Source organism: Petaurus breviceps, unplaced genomic scaffold (genome assembly GCF_028583685.1).
Source record: "Petaurus breviceps papuanus isolate PSGF00001 unplaced genomic scaffold, PetGlider_PUasm1.0 154, whole genome shotgun sequence".
Taxonomy (NCBI): Eukaryota; Metazoa; Chordata; class Mammalia; order Diprotodontia; family Petauridae; genus Petaurus; species Petaurus breviceps.
In genome coordinates, this window is record NW_027185715.1 from 14,285,135 (window position 1) to 14,304,874 (window position 19,740).

Consider the following 19,740-nt stretch of genomic DNA (forward strand, 5'->3'; position numbering starts at 1 on the left):
AAGAAAGAAAGAAAGAAAGAAAGAAAGAAAGAAAGAAAGAAAGAAAGGAGGGAAGGAAGGAAGGAAGGAAGGAAGGAAGGAAGGAAGGAAGGAAGGAAGGAAGGAAGGAAGGAAGGAAGGAAGGAAGGAAGGAAGGAAGGACGGACGAGGCATGTTTATGATGAAGTGTTTTGTTTTGTTATGTTTTTCCATTGTTGGGTTTTTTTCTTCTGTTGCAGATTGTAAATGCCTGTTCGAGTAAATAAATGTGTTTATTTAAAACAAGAACTAATAGATGCCTCGATTAAACCTGTGAATAAGGGCTGACTAGTTCTAACTTTGACCCATCCTGTACTTGGTGACTTGGCTCCTTGCCAAGGGAAAATGGAACATCTCCCTTTCTCTTAGGTTCAGGCAGCAACAGAAAGATATTACCTCTCTCACACACAGCCAATGTCCTTCACCCTCCCCTGCTGCTGCCTTCCAATCTCCTGAGAAATCTGTCTTTTCCCCATTAGGAAAGAAAGTCATTTCATCATTTTCCTATGCCAAAACTCAGTGGGGAAACAAAAAAGGCTCACTGGATTTGGCTAGCCGATTCTGCCCTGCTTTTTTGGCCTAGTACCCTAGATGCCAGTGTCTCTGCCCTTCTTCCAAAGGAGGGAGTTTAGAGCTCAGAACTCAGGGAAGTTAGACTTTGGCTGTCACTGCTGACAGAAAGGTTCCAGTGCCAGCATGCCAGACTAAAGTGCCTTCAGCTTCTCTCCTCACTCAGCATTCTCTTCCTCACCAAAAAGAGTTAATCCTTTTTAATGGCTCCCTATAACTGCAGCACAAGCAGGTTTCTTAGCTGGAATCATCTGCAGGCTCATTGGTTGCTGTGCTTACCATATAAGGCCTGTGAGAAGGGAAGATTCAGAGTCTGGTATACACAGCAGGAATCCTCCTGTCAGTCTGAAGTGTACTGGCTATGTTTAGTAACAGCCACATGGGAACAGCAGCTTAAACATGGGAATGAGTTACTTGAATGCAGATGTGTAGTGAACCTACCCAACTCCTCCTGAATCCTATAGATTGGTACAAAGCTCGATTCTGGCTTGGAATCATCTGGACATCATTTTTTTTGTAAGCAAAAGGGGGAAAAATTGAATCTTTTTCGATCTGTTGTTCCTTAACAGAGAAAAGCGTGATTGATACAAAGCATAGCTCCCAAAATGTGTTTCTTCCATACCATCCCTCGTCTGTTCAATTAATCAACTATTTTTCCCCCAATGGATTTATCTCTAATTTTTCTTATCATGCAACATATCCCATGATGTAGAAGATAATAAATGTAGGTGAAAATATTGATTACTCAACCTTTGTTGGGCCCAGTGATTACACTCTTTAAGGAATGGGCACAATGAGCCTATTCATTTGTGTTTTGAAGGAAACATTTCTTTGGGAAATGAAAGAGTTAATTGCAGGTTATAGAAGTTTTATGCCATGAAATCTGTCTTTATTTTTTTGAGATAAAATTCCCAAATGTAGATACAATCCTATATGAACCTATTTCTCATAAGGACATGTAAAATAGCACAAAATAATATCATTGTATGACAAAAAATTACCAGCACACCGAAAATGGTATTATGAAGGCATTAACTTGTTTGATTATGTAGAAGTAAATTTCCTCTTTAATGTATTTATGGTTGTCTGTTTTTACAACTAATTTATTTATCCAGGAAAGCTCAGTGCCAATGGCAATATCTGGGGTTTTTATTGCTATCTGCTTTTTACCTAAACTGCCCACTCAATTGACTAAGACATAAGGTTGGCTCACTTGACCAAGGACATACTGGAGTCTGAGATTTTGGAGAAAATTAGAGGGTTTGGTTGCCCCGTTTTTATTCACTTATACTTGTTCTTAAGGGATTTATCTGCATTTAATCTGAAATGATTTGATAATTACTTCTAGAGTTCTTGTACAAGTCATTGAGAAGCTAGAGTCTTTTTTTTTGTCTTGGGCTTGACATGAATGAGGTGTCATTTTCATAGAAAAAGAAATGTCAATATGATCACCCATAGAAGCATCAATTTAATGCTAGGGTCATCTAGTCTATTTTCTTATTTACAAATAAGAAATGAGGTATAGAGAGGTTGTGACTTGTCCAGGAGAATGTAAGTTTCCTGAGCACAGGAACTATTTCACTTTAGTAGATGTATCTACAGTTCTGGGCTCAGTAGCTGGCACACAGTAAGTCCTTCATAAAAGTTTGTTGATTAACTAAAAATACATGGATGATAAGGAACAGAACTGAAATTTGAACCCAACTCTTCTGAGAGTCAACTAGGTAGTATAGTGGATAGAGCACCAGGCCTGGAGTCAGGAAGACTCATCTTCCTGAGTTCAAATCTGGCCTGAGACAATTACTAGCTGTGTGACCCCCAGGCAAGTCACATAACCCTGTTTGCCTCAGTTTCCCCATCTGTAAAATAAGACAGAAAAGGAAATGGCTAGCCACTCCAGTTTCTTTGCCAAGAAAACCCCAAATGGAGTCATGAAGAATTGGACATGACTGAACAACAAACCTCTAATAACAGCTCCCTGTCCTTTCTTCTAAACTATGCATTCATCCACCATTCATTCATTCATTATCAAATACTCAACTATTGTAATCATTCATAAAACACTTTTTATATACAATGAACTGTGCTACACACTAGGAGAGATGAAAAAATAATTAAGGTGAAGTCCTTGCCCTCAAAAGTTTGTAGTCCAATTGAGAAGCCAAGATGTGGGTAAATGATGAATTGGGGGATAAGAGAAATTGGGAGAGGAAGGGAGAGAGAGAGAGAGAGAGAGAGAGAGAGAGAGAGAGAGAGAGAGAGAGAGATCAAGCTGGAAAAATAGATTGGCATCAGAGAAGAGGTAGAATGTCAGACTAATGAATTCAGCTTTAGTTGAGTAGTGCCGGTCATTATAAGGACTTTTTGGGGTATCTTTATTGAAAGTAACAAGTATAATACTTAGTTTATTTTTATAGCAAGCATAATCTTGTATGTGCGAATTGGTTGGGACTGACAATGAGTTTTGTTGTTGTTCGGTCTGACTCTGTGACTCCATTTGGGCTTTTCTTGGTAAATGTACTGGAGTGGTTTGCTATTTTTCAGATGAGGAAAGTGACTTGACCAGGGTCACACAGCTAGTAAGTGTCTGAGGCTAGATTTGAACTCAGGTCATCCTGACTTCAGGCACTACACTCTCCACTGCATTATCTAGGTGCCCCAATGATTTTTGCAAATATATAAAAATCTGAATAGTACAGAGGCCTATGTAGGCATCCTTCCTTCCTTTCAGGGTGAGAGTCCCCAGGTACAATTTCTTTCAATACTAGCCCTTCAACCTCTCCTATTTACTTTCTGATTAAAGTAGAGATGGTGAGGTAGTCTTTTGTATGTTACAAATATTCAAAGTGGTAGACGTGTATATACTTGATAGATATTCTGGGAAACACTTGAAGTCTTATAGTAGCAATAGCTACCCATAATTGACTTGTGCACTGTTTTCTGTAGGCATGAAGAATAACAGTTAGTCACTTAATGAATTGATTATCCAGCAAGGGAATGTAGCTTATAATTTGATCGCTAGGTGGTATTACACTCAAGCCCCCCAAGTGACTTTGTCAGATTATGTTCAAGTGTGTTTTTTCTACCCAAAGTCTGCAGTATCCCCGTCCCTGCCTAGAAGGGTCTCAACCCTTCTAGACTATGTCTCCCTTACACCACCCTCAGTTTATATAGTTCAGGCAGGAGGCTTGAATTCATGTATGAGAGAAAAAAACGGACTATTGCACTAAAATAATGAAAATGATGGAAATCTCGATGTGACTACGCCTACTCCATTTCTAGAAAATTTCGTTTAAAATCTGATTGACCACTTCTCTTTATATTTCACAGGAAAGTCACACTGTGGCCATGTGATTTATTTAAAAATTGCCATGCAATCGTCAAGGGATCCTCTTTCACTGAATGCTTCATCTAATCGTTTTCCCAAACATCCTCCCAGCCTATAGATAATGGAAAAGATTAAGGGATTGGCTGTCCTAATAACAGTAAGACAGGGACAAGTGCCAGAGATTGAGATTGGTCTCTTGGCCAATCCCACAAAATGCTGAGGTTTCCTAGCAATTGCAAATCCAATGTCCCTCCACCTCTGCTTGCTGACAAGTCTCCATCCCCACTTCCTCTGTCTTGTCGCCACATAAGGGTCTCTTCCTTTATTGTCTTGGCTCTTCAGAATCTGCCCCAGCACCAGCAGTCATACAAAGTAAGTTAATAGTCAGTTCTAGGGGCGGCTAGGTGGTGCAGTGAATAGAGCACTGGCCCTGGAGTCAGGAGAACCTGAGTTCAAATGCGACCTCAGACACTTAACAGACCAAAAAAACTAGCAGTGTGACTTTGGGCAAGTCACTTATCCCCAATTGCCCTACCTTCTCCCCTCCAAAAAGCAAAAATAAATAAATAAATAAATGAAAGAGTCAGTTCTCTATCCCCCTGGAAGTTTTCAATCTCTGCTTCTCTGTTGCTGGCTAACCGACACTCCTCCCCCCCCCCCAAAAAAAAAAAAAAGAATTGTCAATTGGAAATTTCGAGGTCAAGAAGGAGATATAAAGAACCTTGGATTCTGTATGGCTCCATAAAACTCCCTCCACTCCTAAGTGTCTTACTGAAATCTATTTGTCCTTCTGAGGATTTATTGGGAATCCTGCAGTCTGTGCCAGGATGAAATTCTAGTGTAGAAAAAAACCCTATTATGACAGCAGATTGATCAAAATAAATCTGGGATGCAAATGAATAGGGTTCAGTCAATTGTGTGAGATGGATTCTTGGGAGGGCAGACAGTAAACAACAACAAAAAAGAAACAAGCCACCTTTATCTCCCCTCTGATCCCTCTATGGCTCTATCCCTCTCCTATCTTCCTCTTTGGAACCATATTTAGTGGTATCAGGGAAACAAAAGTCACATAAGGCAGTGTCTCTTCTTCTTGCAAAGACCATGAGGTTCCTTCCCTTCCAAAAGAACTCTCTCCTCCTGACATTCTGGCTCCAATCTCTTCCAAGGTAGTTGATAGGATCCAGAAAAACATTCCCTCCAAATTCCAGTCTTTCCTACAACAATATTGTCTTATTTCCCTTTGTGTAGCCAGTCCTGAGCCTTTCTTTACCTCTTCCTTTTAAAAAAAAAAATGACATTTGGGGGTGGCTAGGTGGCGCACTGAATAGAGCACCAGCTCTGGAATCAGGAGGACTTGAGTTCAAATTCAGCCTCAGACACTTAACTCTTACTAGCTGTGTGACTTTGGGCAAGTCACTTAACCCCAATTGCTCTGCCTTCCCCTCTCCAAAAAGCAAAAAAAAAAAAAAAAAAAGACATTTGTTAAGTGAACACACAAAGATTTCAAGAAAATACATTTTCCTTCTCTTCTCCATTTCTACTTGTATATTTCACTGAATTACCTGAGGGATTTTTAAATACTTAATAGAAATAATTAAAGAAGAAATTGGTTTGCTTTTGAACAAGTTAAAAGCACTCTCTGCAGGTAGGGGACACATCTGAGAGAGAGCTCCCAGATGTTAGAATAAAAAAAAGACATTAAGATTTGCTGTTCTGTAAGAAATAGTGAATGTGATAAATACAGAAAATTATGGGAAGGCTTACATGGACCGATGCAAAGTGAAATTAGAAGAACCAAGAAAACAATACACACAATTACTGCAACAACATAAATGGCAAGAGCAACCACAAGATACCTAAAATCGAATGTTGCAAAATTACAAAAATAAAAACAAAACAATCTCAGCTCCAAAGGAATGATCAAAGAAAACACTTTCATTCCCCTCCTCCTTGGCAGAGGTAGGAGATTCATGGGTGTGGGAATTGCAAATAATGTGAGATTTTAAAAAATTGATTAATTTTGCTGATTTCTTTTCTCTTCTGAAAAAAAAGAAAAAAATTTCTTTTTCTTTTAAAAATAGATCTCTGTAATAAGAAATGGATCTCTGGAAGGGGAGGGGTACATATACAGAGGGAAATCTAGGCGAAAATAAAATATGTCAAGAAAAATCTATTTTAAAGTTTGTTGTGATTGGGTCTTAACCTGTAATTGGTGGCAAGGATTCTCAAAGTTGGGGAATATCAGAATTCTGCTCCCTGGGGGAACTTTAGTAGGTCCAGAGATTAGTAGGAATAGTGACCAACGAAAATAGCTTGAGGCAGAAGAAGTCCCCAAGATTGACTTTACATTACTAGATCCATGACCAAGGGAGAGGTAGCTGCCAGACTAGACAACTAGAGAAAACTCTGGAGGCTTTTCCCTCTGTGGGAGTGAAAATTGTCCCCAACAATAGAAAAAAAATGGGGACTTGGCCTAAGAGCAGTGATTGGTCATGCTTGCTGTGAACCATATAAACAACAGAGGGGTTATAAGGTGAGAAGTACCTAAAGATACCTACTGAGGGTGACAAGGATAGTAGGAAGAACCCAAGAGAAACCCCCAAAGCAGTTAAGTCAGGCCTGGTATGACCACACAGCAACCTGCTACTGACCTCATGGGAAGGTGCAACCCTCAATCTCTCCCTCTAAAGGGCTCCTCTAATGCTGGACTCAGAAACAAGGGTGGTCAGGTTCAATCCTGGAGGTCCCTGGCTCCATAGAAAGAAGTCATCCTCAGGGGAAACTAGGTGGTGCAGTGAATAGAGTACCAACCCTGGAGTCAGGAGGATCTGAGTTCAAATTATACCTCAGACACTTAACACTTACTAGCAGTGTGACCTTGGGCAAGTCACTTAACACCAATTGCCCTGCTTTCCCCCCTCCAAAAAAAAGTCATGTTTCTCAAGCTTTTTGTATCTTTATTCACCCACCCAGAGCCCTGAACAAAATCATTGAAAGCTTAGATTTGACTAATGTTTAGTTTCTCCCTGAGAGGGGAGCATTTGAATGATACTCCATACACAATATACGTCCAGTATAGGGAAGGTAAGGGGAGCTAGGTGGTGCAGTGGTCAGAGAACTGGGTCTGGAGTCATGAAGACAAGAGTTCAAATCCAACCTCAGACACTTACTAGCTATGTGACCCTGAGCTAGTTACTTAACCCTGTTTGCCTCAGTTTCCTCATCTGTAAAATGATCTGGGGAAGAGAATGGCAAGCCACTCCTGTACCTTTGCCAAGAAAACCCCAAACAGGGTCATGAAGAGTTGACATGACTGAAATGACTGAACAGCATAGGAAAACTATTTATTTCCTCCACACAAAATAAGTGCTGCACACTAGAGACTCACAAGCAAGTATTGACAAAGACTGAAACAAGTAGCAGTAGGGACATATAGCTTACATTCTCTCAGGAGGTTTGAGGCTTCAGACATGAAAAGATGAAGCATTTGGTAGAACTGCTGAATGCGGTTTCCACCTTTCCCTTGGTGCTTATTCCAACCCCGGGGTTGGACGTAGGCTGCTGCCAGTGGTCACCGCCTCTGTGATGGCTTCTAAGGGCCCCTCCCAAATTATGCTCAACACTAAATGAGCATGAATGGATTTCCATCCTCTCCAATTTACAAGGTTATCTCTGAGGATAGAAACATGCCCCTGCTCATGGAAGAAATACAGATCAGAGGAGGCAGCTAGGGAGGTGAGATCCAGTTTCCACTCAGGTTGGGGTGGGGTGGGGCGAACATACCACATATAGACAGTTGTCCTTCCTGCTAAGGTGGGAGAAGGGAAGAGGAGGAAAGTGTTATTGTGGAGTTGTTTCAGTTATATTTGACTCTTCATGACCCCATTTGAGGTTTTCTTAGCAAAGATGCTAGAGTGGTTTGTCATTTCTTTCTCCAGTTCATTTGGCAGATAAGGAAAGTGAGGCAAACAGGATTGAGTGACTTGCCCAGGGTCACACAGCTAGTAAGTGTCCGATGCCATATTTGAACTCAGGCCTTCCTGACTCCAGGCCTGTCACTCTATCCACTGAGCTGTATAGCTGCCAATGGGAAAAGTGCCTCATGGGAAATCCAGGCAGTGAGAGATACTTTCCACACATTCCAAATACTGGGGAAGAGCCAAAGATAGAGAGCCACAGAGAAAGAGAGACAGACAGAGAGCCAGAGAGAACGAGAGAGAGAGAGAGAGAGAGAGAGAGAGAGAGAGACAAAGAGGGACAGAGAGAGACAAAAACAGAGAGACAGAGACAGACAGAGACAGAGAGAGAGACAGAGAGAGAAACACAGATGCCACCTCCCCTTTTAAAGTCTAGTGAGTAGGTAGTTCTTCCTGGCTAAGTAGCCAGTCCTATTAATGCAATCACTCCTTTGCCGCCATTATGGGACCTTTCTTCATCATTCCAAAGCACCCAAGCTCTTCAGTGGGCTGGCCAGAAGCAGCCAGGAGGGCTCAGTGTGTGCTCTGTGGAGCACACTGCATCCACCCCACACTTCACTGGTCACACTTCCTATAAATAGCATAAAGAGAACCTGTTGATTTGGGATTCTAAGTGGTTGACTATCTCCATCATGAAGCAGTATGGAATAAGAGAAAGACCATCTCGGTCTCAGTCCCAACTCTTCCACATACTACCTATCTTATTTTGAGCAACTCACTCTCTGGGTCTCAATTTTCTCATCTGTAGAATGAGGAAATTATTCTAGATTGAACTTAAGAAGCGTTCCAGTGGTAAATCTGTGGGTTTATAGAGTTCTGTTGGAGAGGAGAGATTATTGGATTTGTCATATTGGTTTCTAAGGGCTTTATTTTGTTCTCTTTGATCATTCAACAAACTTTACATCCTTAATTTAGTTTTGGGAGCTATACACTTTCAAGAAGAAGTGGTGTTGTCATGCTGGGTAGCAACAGATAATGATTTTTCTCATATTTTCTAGGTGAATGTTGTATGTTAGAGAAACAAAAAATTACCCAAAATAAACTCAGATCTTCAATGTGTTTTGGAGGGGGGAAGGCAGGGGAATTGGGGTTAAGTGACTTGCTCAAGGTCACACAGCTAGTTGAGTGTTAAGTATCTGAGGTCACATTTGAACTCAGGCCCTCCTGACTCCAAGGCCAGCGCTCTATTCACTGCACCACCTAGCCACCACAGATCCTCAGCGTTCTTAAAACTTCTGACATAGAGGTTGCATTTGTGTCCCTGGTACCTCGTATAGGTCATTGCACATAGTAAATGATATTTGTGTAAGTGAATTAAATTTTCTTTTCTGGCTAAGACTAACCTTCCCTTTGGTATTTATCACCAAGGCTAAACAGAGAAAGGATCAATTTCTTAGTGGAAAAAGGTGCTGCTGGAATTAAGTTTGAATTTCACCAGTTTATGCTCTTTCATTCCATTTTAGAACATGGGGAAGAAGAGGAAAACTTGTTAATGTGTTTGTAGGATGAGGACTTTGAACACTGCATGCAATTAGCCTTAAAAGAGTATTATATTACTTTCTGCAGAAATACGCAATACATAATGTCTGTAGCACATTTTGTGTCCCTCTTTGGATAGTCTATAAGTGTTATAATAATGCAGACACATATACTGAGAAGACACTGTCTTATAAAATTTTTCCAAATACATTAGCAAATCAGCATAGCCCAAGTCTAAATGTGCTACTAAGGTAGTTTCATGAAGCCTCCCTGGGGGCTCCGAGGAAATAGATGTTGCTGTTCTCAGAGCACAGTTTTGCATTTTGTAGCAAGGTACAAATCATGGGGAAAAAATCTTTAAGGAAAAGAAAAACTGTTTAAAAAAACCCTTGAAGTAAAATGGATGCTCATCACTTAGGAAATGTCTGAAAATATTGTGGTATATGAATGGAATGGAATATTCTTGTGCTGCAAGAAATAAAATATATGAGGAATATAAAGAGACCTAGGAAGAGGTATGAAATGATGAAGGGTAAATAATGGAGAACCAAAAGAATTATATATGCAATGACAAAGATAATGTAAATAAATGATAACTCTTTCAGGCAGTCAAACTGGTGAATTGAAATGAACAATCTCAGGACCAGAGAACTGATAATGAAACACACCTCCCTTCCTCACAGCAGATAGCGATAATGGATGTAGAATTCAACAATCTCTAACAAACAGGTATCAGTTGGTTTGACTTTATTGCTTTTCTTTGTTATAAGGTTTGGTTCTATAAGAGGATCAGTGGGGGATAGATCTAAGGTGATATGACAGTGCCAAAAGGCAATAATACTTTAAATATCTATATTTAAAAAATATATCTGTCATCTATCTCTTTAAATCTATGTCTATGTCTATTCCTATGTATTTGTCTATGTCTATGCATGTCTATGACTATATCTATGTCTATGTCTGTCTATGTCTATGTCTATGTCTATGTCTATGTCTATGTCTATGTCTATGTCTATGTCTATTCCTAGGTCTATGTCTATGTCCAAGTCTATGTCTATCTATGTTTCTGTGTTGATGGCTGTGTCTGTGTGTGTGCCTATGATTGTGTTTATATCTGTTTCTGTCTCTGTGCATACCTATATAATTTTATCTATATCATTTATAACTGTATTTATATTTATATTTATATTTGTGTCTATATCCATCTGTACCATGGGTTGAGCATGTTATGAGTATGCTCTGAATTAGACAAATAGATGTGTTTTGGAAAAGAGAGAGATGACCTTGGAGTCATGGGACTTGAGTTTGAATCCTGACTCTTCCACTTTACTGTGTGGCCTTGAGCCTCAGTTTTCTCATCTGTGAAATTGAAGAGATTGGATTAGATGATGTCTAATTTTCTTCCAGCTTTATATCTATAAAAGACATGTTTAAACAAAGTTTTAGTAACTTTAAAACATTTGAATATGTTGTGTATCTAAAGGATCTCAATAGGGAATTAAATTTCATGTTTTATGATTTAGGGCAGGAAAGACTTTTAAGGTCACTTAGTCCAATACTCCCATTTTACAGATGAGGAAAGATTTTCCAGAGTTTGAAAAGCTAAATGGAAGAACTATGAACTTAGATTCTCTGACTTAAAATACAGTCCTGCCTCTTCCCCTTTCCATCAAGTTGCCTTCTTTCTTCTTTTAGCTTGAATTTTCACGTTAGGTTTTCATTAAAGCTTGAATAATGCATATAGTCATAACTTTCATCCTAAGCAGGTAACCCCTACACTCTAATGATGCATAAGAAAGGAGGAAATGGTTGCCTCTCTATCGAGGTAATTAGATGGCACAGTGGCTAGAACTGTGAGAAACCTGAATTTAAATCTGGCCTCAGACACTTACCATCTGGACAACCTTGGACAAGTCACTTAATTTCTGTCTGCTTCTGTTTTCTTACCTATAAATTGGGAATGATAATAGCAACTACCTTCCAGGGTTTTGGGGGTAAAATAAGAACTTTATAAAGCATTTTACAATATAAAAGTGCCATATAAATACTACTTAAGGTTGAAGATTTGTTGATTTTTCATTTATCAAAAGGTTGTCTCTGGAATTTTTCTTTAAGGGACCAAAATTTAAGCTTTAGCATTCCCTGCTATCTTGGGTTTCTTTATGTCATAAGTATAGAGAGACTGACTGCACAGGAGCACTCTCTAACAAATGGAGATTGCCACATGCTATTGATTTTCAAAAGGCACTCATTTGCATTCTAGATGCATTGATGTGCCAACATACAGTAAAGAAACAAACCTGAATCTAGCTATTGGCAATTTATTGACTCAGACTTTGATCAATGGGGCATGGAGAAAAGGAATTTCCTTCCTGCACTCCCCCCCCCCACCAAAATATTGATCAATTGTCCCTTGATGAAATATATTTATTTAATGAAGTGGTTCTTAGCCTTTCTAGTATTATGGACTGTTTTGTCAGTCTAGTGAAGTCCACATACCTTTTCTCAGAATAACGTGTGTTTTTTTTTTAATTCATAAAAGAAGGAAATGCTAATTTCAGTTAGAGCATAGTGAAAATAAAAATGCATTTTCCCCCACCTAAGTTTATGGAATCCCAGAAATATATCCATGGACTATGGATTTGAGTTTAAGCACCTGTAATCTAATGAGAAAAGCAATAGGCATTGGTCTATTGTAGAGATTTGATCCATCCCAAAATGAGGACGCTTGAGTCTTTTGATGAATATTCAAATTTCTTTTTCTGGCTTACAGCAATAAAGAAATAGAACAAAATAAATAGCTTTAAGTATCTCCCGTGCTCCAAAATGAAGACAAAAGGAAATCCCAGCCCTCTGCCCTCCTCCATAGCTAACCCTCAGCAAAACTGTAAGGGAGATTCTCTCTCTTTGGCTTCTAACCTCCTGGGTTTATTTCTTTCACACTTGGATAAGACCCATTCCTTCTCCACTTCCTCTTCCTTTATTACCTTGCTTTCATGGTCTATACCTCCTACCTACCGACAAACTTGCTCCCTGACAAACTCCCTGATACACTCATTGACAATAAATTCACCAAATGAGTCCCAATGAGAATCAATGTATTCGTTCTCTGGGAAAGTTGCAGTCTAGCAGGGACTAAACCTCCGTTAGAGAAACCAAAGGAATTAAGATGGAGCTGTGAAATGTTCAGCATCAGTAATCCTAGTGAGGGGGAGAACTGGTGCAGTGCTGTCTTCCTGTTGCTAGGGAAAACCTAGCTGTCTCTGCTTTGGTAAGGGTACATGAATTCCCTGAGAAGGACCTGCAAATTGCTAATCCAATCTCCCTTACTTATTTGCTTCAAGGACTCCCTACTCTCTGTCTGAATTACAGAAATGAAGAGAGGAAATGGAGTGCCAACAGAAGATAATGAGAAGGTCCCACATGGAGCAGATGGAAACCAGTCTGCAGAACACTGAGTGGAACTCAAGTGATCGGGGAGTAATGCAGCCTGGTTCCCAAGAGTGAGTGATTTCAATTTTCCCCTTCTGAGGAGGAGGATGCTCAAACTGGCACAGAAGACTCCTCTTCTTTGGGGAAAGGGTTTGCAGAACATTGTGCCTGTCGAGATTTGTTTTATTACTTTTGGATGACTCTGATGACCAGCTGCTTTGAAAGACACCATGCTGCCTCCTAATGTCTAATAGGGCCAGGGATGGTTCTATCATATTTCTTCCTAAGAAAATATAAAAAGAACAAAAAAAGAAAAACAAACAAAAAACAAACAAATCCAGAGATTCTATCAAGAATGAATGACTTTTATGAAGTTAGGAAATGGAGAGCAGTTGTCTCCATTAGCTAACAAAAATGTTAGGAATTAACAATGGGGACATTGAACTGGTCAGTCACCATGAGCTTGGGACCAGGAAGGAAAAAAGGGGTGAAGAGTGAAAGAAGACCTAACTAATAGCAAGAAAAGATACCAGTTCATCCACCACTCTGGCTTAGACCAAGACCTCTTGGTGGGGTGACGTGGGGAGAATGAGTTGGCAACTGGAAGACAGTAGGCACTCAATAAATGTTCACAGAAAATCTTAATCCCCTCACAGTTGTTAGTATTCTTTCCCGACACCTCCATCCCCCAAAAAACCACACTGAAATAATTTTGTATATTCTTTGTGCATATTTTATGCCACATTCTCTGGCATACATGATGTCCATCCCACCCCTTATCCACCACCCAGGAGAATATAAGCTCCTTGAGACCAGAGTTTTTTTTCTTTTTATCCCCTCTGCTTAGCACAGTGTTTGGTAAATTGCAAAATTTTACTGAGTCAAATCAAATCAAATTGAATATAATCCAGAACAATTTCATCATTTTATAGATGAGGACATTAAGACCTGTTTATTCATTTGCATTGAAATTCATTTAAAGGTAAGGTATCTTCAGAGAATGATGTAGAAGGTGCTAAAACAGTGTAGACGGAGTGCAGCTGTATCACCACTACAGCACCGGGTGACCCATGTCTCCTACCTATACAACCGACGGTGGCGCCATGGATCGATGAGTATCGATGCCTCGTTAACTTTCTCCTTTGCTTGTCTTTCTTATTCTTCATAGTACAGTGTCTCTCCCATTTCATGTTTCCTCGCTGGGCTGTCCTTTTCAATACCTGCTCCTTGATGGTCTCCTTCATCCTATAATGCAGTTTCTGTTGCTTCAATTATATTTTGATAATAACAAACTGTTGTCTGAACAAAGCTGAACTGTTGGTCCTTCCTGGACTGCAGATTGAAGAATTATTATCTAATACCAGATGTTTCTATATAGACTCACCTCATCAAAGAGAACGTGGTAGCTCCAGAAAGTGAGAATCACTCCCATTTCTTGCAATTGACTGATACTCTTTATTAGGAAAGCTGACAGAAGAGAATATGTTTTAATCATAAGATAAAATTACAGAATATCATTTCTTTGGAATTATTCTATATGAGCAGAACTGTTACCACATTATTCCATTTGAGGAGCATTGTCCCTTGGGGATTGGCTGGTTGTACCCCTCCACTGCCATTCTATCAATACAAAAAGAAATTTCAGTGTAATTTTTCCTTTACAAAATTTATTCTTTGGAAGCATAGTTAGTATAATGTTGTCACATTTTCCAGGCTCCCAGCAGAATCTTCAAATGGATTGCTAAAAGGACTTTTTGTGAAATTTTATCATTAAAAAATAATTGAAAAATAGGAAGCAGCATTCGTTCACTAAGAACAGGTTGTACCAAAATAACATAATTTTTGATAAGGTTACTAGATGGGTTGATTAGGCAAATGCCATAGGCACAACGTACTTGAATTCCGCACAAGCATTTATACTACCCTTGAGAACAAAATGGGGAAATGTGAGTTGGATCCACAGATAGATGTATTTTTAGCTAGTTGAATAAATGTACCTTAAGTTGTAACAAATGGTACCCAATGTACCATTGAACAATGGGCTTATGTGCAACTAGCATTTCCTAGTGACATACTGTTGGACTCTACCCTTCACCCTGTGGTGTTCACCATTGTCAGCAAAAAGTTGGATTAAGACATGAAGCAAATTTGATTAGCAAATCAAAACTTTGAGAGAGACGAAGCTGTGAAAGATAAGTGAATGTGATCGATTGGGATTCAAGAGATCTCAATGAGAGGCAGCTAAGTAGAGCACCAGCTCTGGAGTCAGGAGGACCTGAGTTCAAATCCTTCCTCAGACACTTGGCACACTTACTAGCTGTGTGACCTTGGGCAAATCACTTAACCCCAATTATCAAAAAAAGAGAGATATCTCAATGGGTTGAAAAGATAGATAAACCAGAAAAGATTAAATTTGATAAGGATAGACATAAATTCTCCATTTAGGTTGAGGAAGTCAATAGCACATATGTAGATGGGATAAGAGAATTTTCTTGACATCAGTATACTTGAAGAACAATACAATGATTTATAAGTGTATGTGAAAGGAAAAAAAAACAAATCTCTGAAGGTTTCCACTGACTATTGCTGAAAGTGTGAAAAGAGAATAAGAAAGCATCATAGTGCCTAACACACAGTAGGCACTTAATAAATTTTTGTTGATTGATTCCTCAGTAAATTCAAGTCAGATGGCCAAGATAAATGTAATGGCAAACACAGAAGTAGTTCACACCTTGTTTCAACTATTGAATTAACACCTTGTTTCAGTTCAAGTTTCTTTTGAGCCTTGTATCAAGTTTGTTAAGAAACAGAACATTCCAACCCTACAACTTGTGAACCCTAGAACTCATGAACTCCTGCAACAGGAAGGGGAGGATCTAATGACCATAAATATCCAGACTACGGACAGCAGAACTGAGAAGAGGATTCTTGTGGTGGCAGAGCCAAGAAGGAGAAAACTTGTATCCAGGCACTCTGTTTGTCTGCTCTGTGTTGATGTTTGTTTGTGATACTTTGTACAGAAGCCCTGGAACCTCACTGGAAGCCCTGAAAGAGGATTTTCTGGTTGTCTGTTTACAGAAGTCCTGGAGGAGGGTTTTGGAGGTCCTGGGACTTTACTGATGATTTGTGCTGACCTCTTGGATCTTGTTTGTGGGTCTGTGTTGATTTCTATGTTGATAATTTGTGTTGAGTTCTCAGACCGTATTGGTGGGTCTGAGTTGATTTTACAGGCAGATAGTGAATGGATGATGGTGCCAGCAATGTACATGAATATTATTGTGGCTCTGTTAAGCTTTGTCTTCCCAGAAACAGGAACTGTGAAGGACTTGAGGTGGACTGGACACTGAACTTCAATATGAAATGAGAACTGGACAAAGAACTAGACATGGAGCTGGACAAAGAACTGGGAGCTGCCTGCCTTTGAACCCAGGTGACAGTTGAAGCTGGGACCATGGAATAAGAACTATAGAAGCTGAGAGCCAGCCTCAAGTCAAGTTAAAAGAAGACTTTACTTGGATACTGTGTACTGACTGAGAAGATTATGATTTACTGTGATCTAGGGGTGGAGAACTTTGACTTTTGTACTTTGTGATTGCATTAAGGATTTTGTGATTGACTAAATGAATGTACTTTGTTGAAAACTATGTGACCACTTTGGTGAAAACTATGTAGCCATTTTCGTGATAAGTTGTTGAGTTGTGATATGGTGAATGCTGTATTTTGATTTTCTGTGAATGTTTTGCTCTGATTTGTTATTGAATAAATAGAGAGTTCACTGTACTATGTAATTAGAATATTGAAAGCTCTGAACAGCAGCAGTCCTCTGGAAAGCTGATCATGTGTGGCTTTACAGTAAATTATTTCCCAGAGAATTATACAACATACAACAAACATCTATTAAGTTCTCAATTAAAATGAAAGAGAGATGAAACGAGATAATATTTATAAAGCACAGTGCCTGGCAAAGGATACATGCTTAATAAATATTTTTTCCTTATGCCCAAAGGGCAATCAAATTGTGCATGCATATGTTTTGATACAGCAATACCACTACTAGGGCTATATTCCAAAGAGATCATAAAAAAAGGCACAAGGACCTACGTGTAGAAAAATATTTATAGCAGCTCTTTTTGTGGTGACAAAGAACTGGAAATTGAGGGAATGGCTGAAGAAGTTATGGTATATGAATGCAATGGAATACTATTGTGCTATAAGAAATGGTAAGTGGGCATATTTCAGAAAACCTTAGAAATATTTACATGAATTGATGCAGAGTGAAGGCAGCAGAACCAGGAGGACATTGTACTCAGCAACAGGGACACTATGTGATGATCAACTATGATTGACTTAGTTTTTCTTAACAATACAATGATCTAAGAAAATTCCAAAAGACTAGTGATCGAAAAGGCTACTCATATCCAGAGAAAGAACTGAATGCAAAGTGAAGCATATTATTTTCACTTTTTTTGTTTTTCATGGCTTTTCCTTTTTGTTCTGTTTCTTTTTTCACAACATGACTAATGTGGAAATATGTTTAACATGATTGCACACATATAATGAATATCAGATTGCTTGCCATCTTGGGGAGGGAGGGTGGAAGGAAGGGAGAGAGAATAATTTGGAACTCAAAATCTTATGAAAGTGAATGTTGAAAACTATCCTTACATGTAATTGGAAAAAATTAAATATTATTTACAATACATAAATAAACAAACAAATAAATAAACACTTGTTCCTTTTCCCTCTTCCAATTTGTGCTAGGTGCTAGGGGAAGTATAAAATTAAGGGAGGGTATGATCCCTGACCTCAAAAAGTTTGTAGACTAAAAGGGATTAAATACCAACAGATAAAATTAATATACAGTATTACTAGATAGGCATATTCGAGAGTAACATAACAAGCATGTGGGCTTAATGAGAAAGGCTCTTACCAACTGGGGAGGAGGGATCAGGCAGAGCTGGTAAGTAAGATGATCTTTAAAGGATGATTAGGAGTTAAACAAATGAAGAATAAGGAAAGATTGCATTCTAGGCTTCAGGATCAACCGGAACAAAGGCATGGAGGTGAGAAATCAGAATGGAGTAGGGTGGAGGGGAGGGGGAAGGAGCAGTTCAGTTTAAATGGATCACTCAGTATTTGGAAAGAAATGACAGAAAATAAAGGTGGACAGGAAAGGTGGTGTCATTTTGTGGAAAGTCTTGAATGTCAGGTAAAGCTTTATAAACATTTAATCAAGAAACACTTGGGGACTAATGACTTTTTAAGAAGATTTTTGGAGAGGATTTAGGGACAGAGGAGTTGAGACGATCTGATCTATGGGCAACAAAGATTATTCTGGCAGCAGAGACTGGAGGGGTGAGAGCATGGGAAATTGGAGAGATCTAAAAAGAGACCACTGTAATAATTCAAGCAGAAAGTCATAGAGGCATGTGTTAACAATGGTGGCTGTGAAAATAATGGGGAGGAGCTAGATGCAAGACATGTCCCATTAACCTTTTCCCTGCTTCACCAACCACAAAAGTTTCCTTCCCATAAAAGTGTATCATTTCATTGTTTTCTCTGTTAATCAGACCATTTTTGGTAGAGTATTCATGTGACCATAACCATTATGCTTAAATTCTCTTGGCCTCAGTGTCCTTATCTGTAAAAATGAAGGAGTTAAATGATTTCTTAGGTGAGGAAATAACTTTTATTAAGCATCTACTCTGTGCCAGGCATTGTGTAAGTGCTTTACAAATATTATGTCATTTGATCCTCACAACAACCCTGAAAAATAGGTATTATTATTATCATTCTATAGTTAAGGAAACTGAGGAAGACAAGGGTTAAGTGACTTTCTCAGAGTCACACAGCTAAGGCTGGATTTGAACTTAAGTCTTTCCAACTCAAGGCCAAATACTCTTATCTCCTGTGCCAGGTAGATTACTATTAGAAATGTTTAATAATAAATGTAATAATGATGAAGAGGAGTTTGGATAGGAAGTTGTACTAGATGATTTTTAATGTTCTTTCTAACTCCATCATTTTACTGATTATAACCTGCCAAGCTTTAGCCTTTGATGACTCTCACCAATTGCCATCTTTGCTTCTACACATGTACTGCTGAATGAAGGATTTGTTCTGATTGGGTCCACTACAATTTTAGTAAAACAGCTTTTCATGGGCCCTAACTGATGTTAGGCAATCCTTGCCTCATCAACTCACTATCCCACTTTCTACAATGGATCTTCCAAACATTTTCATCCCTCCTCAGCCTTCCCATGGATACCCCTCCTACCCTTCTCAGCTGAGAACCTTGCCTCATATTTTGCAAACAAAATTTACACCATTCACCATGAATTCCCTTTTCTCACCTCTTCCCCAACTCATATCACTTATTGCCTTCTTCCATTCTGTCCCACTTCATCTCTGTTTCACAGGATGAGGTATCCTTACTCCTTACCAAGGCTAACCACGCTACCTGCTACAGAAATCATGGTCTATCTTGTTTCTTCCAATAGATTGTCCTTTCTTTCATTTTCACTTTCTTACTTATGTTTATCCTCTGATTGCTTCTCTACTTCTTAAAAACATACCCATGTCTTCCCAATTCTGAAAAAATCTGTCACATGATCCTTTGATCCCTACTAAATGTAATCCTATATCTCTTCTTCCTTGAAAATTTTTTGAAAAGGTCATCTATAATAGGTACTGCCATTTTCTTTCCTCTCACTCTGTTTTTAATCTCTTATAATCCAGCTTCCGACTTCATCATTCCACCAAAAATATTCTCTCCAAAGTTGCCAATGATCTCTTAATTGCCAAATCCAATTCCTTTTTCTCAATCCTTATTTTTCTTGACATTTCTGTGACACTGTTGATTATCCTCAATGCTGTAATACTCTTTTCTCTCCGGCCTTTTGGAACACTACCCTTTCCTGGTTCTTCTTCCAATAT

At 39.0% G+C, this 19,740-nt stretch overlaps 1 long non-coding RNA gene across 2 annotated transcripts in view; it reads left to right on the forward strand.

The window, feature by feature from the left end:
* The window catches only part of LOC138156411 (uncharacterized), a 166,365-nt gene extending 152,968 nt beyond the window's left edge, over nt 1-13,397 (forward strand). Inside the window, exons 4-5 of one of the 2 annotated variants that reach the window (XR_011167144.1) lie at nt 9,978-10,101; nt 12,717-13,397. This is a non-coding gene — a long non-coding RNA (uncharacterized lncRNA). The remainder of the gene's footprint in view (nt 1-9,977; nt 10,102-12,716) is intronic. The other variant, XR_011167145.1, reaches the window with a different exon arrangement.
* The last annotated feature ends 6,343 nt before the right edge of the window (nt 13,398-19,740 follow it).